This window comes from Cornus florida, unplaced genomic scaffold (genome assembly GCF_030987335.1).
Source record: "Cornus florida cultivar Cherokee Brave unplaced genomic scaffold, ASM3098733v1 CherokeeBrave_3.0.0_Hap2_Chr06, whole genome shotgun sequence".
In the NCBI taxonomy this organism is placed as follows: Eukaryota; Viridiplantae; Streptophyta; class Magnoliopsida; order Cornales; family Cornaceae; genus Cornus; species Cornus florida.
The window spans coordinates 83,045,117-83,046,639 of record NW_026775576.1 but is presented as its reverse complement, the minus strand read 5'-3'; positions in this window follow the sequence as shown (position 1 = coordinate 83,046,639).

The window sequence follows — 1,523 nt, the reverse complement described above, 5'->3', positions numbered from 1 at the left end:
ATGGGCTAGTAATGTTGGAGTTTGGTTTTGTTGGTGATTTGTTGTTGCTTTGTCAATGCTAGAGCTTGTTTCTTTGTTAAAAATTTTGGGTTTGCTCCTCCATCCCACTCACTTCCATCTTCTCCTTTTTGTGGTGCACGCCAGGTGTTCGCTGAAATTCCTCAACCAAGTCCACCTCTCTAAATGTCTCGTGCCGGTCCTTCTCGCCCTCCTCGACCCTCTTCAGGTGCCCGTGCTGTCACTCGTGAGCGACCACGTGATCCTTGGGATCGCAAACAACTCAACTACGAACTCTCATTTCCGCTCACGGATGCCTTTGACATTCTACCCACAACTTCGTGGGCTGTCGCCGAATTGACTAACCGGCGTCTGCAACACATTTGCGCACCCCTTGCCAGGGTTGCCTACCCCCGTGTAGTGCGCCTCTTCTACCAGAATCTCCAGTGCCCTGAAGAGCCACCCATTTCTCTCACTACATCCATTGATGGCACCGCCTATGCTTTCACTATGACCGACATCATTCAGGTTTCTGGTTGCCCCATTGAGTGCCCCGATGACATTGTCAATCGTGAGAATCTCCCTTTATATGAGGAGCCGGATACATTAACTGTGGCGCAGATTGCCGCTGCCATTTGCCCTATTGACGATCCTACTCGGCCCCGGTCTTTTATCCGCAAGACCAATCTTCCGGAACGCCTATGGTTCATTGACACTGTCTTCAAGCACAATGTTTGCCCTTTGGTGCACAGCACCGAGCGTTGGGGCCTATTTCTGCAAGCCTTATATGCCATGGACCAAGGCCAATGGTTCTCCATCCCAGAGCTCATTTGGTCCACCTTTATGAAGTTTTGGCATGATGCTCATAATGCACGGGCTCCGCGAGTTGAAAATCGGAAATTGCCTTTGCCGTTTTTCATCACTCGACTCCTTCAGCACAAGGGTTTCGTTGTTCCTCCCCACGAACCAAAAGGCGACAAAATTAAAATTTTTACCCAGCGCCGGTGGATCAATGTTCTGAGCCATTCTAGTACCCCTCCGCCTCCGGCCCCCCTGTTCATCCACGCTCCACCTCCTCCTCCTTCTGAGGCAGTTTCCACCGCCGCAGCCACTGCGCGGGTAGAGCCTTCGGTCGACTCTCACCAGGACCAGGCTTTCATCCAGGCTTCCATTGCCGGTATTCATGCGCGACTCGATCGTTTTGAGCATTCTTTGTCCGCGTGCACTCAGGCTCTGTGTGAGTCTTCTTCACGTGCTGAAGAAGATCGTCGTCTTGCTGCTGAAGATCGCCGTGTTGCTGCTGAGGACCGTCGTTTGGCTTCCGCTGAACGGCGTAAGACTCAATCTCTCCTCCATTCCATCCTCGCCCGTTTACCTTCTGGCCAGTAGCTTGTTGCGCGTGTGGACCTTCTCTTTTGTTTCCTCTGTAACTATTTCTCTTGTATATTTTGTTTTCCTTTTACACTGTAAGAATTTGCTATGTATAGGTTGCTCTGGTCGACATGATCCCTGTACAGCTCTTTTTG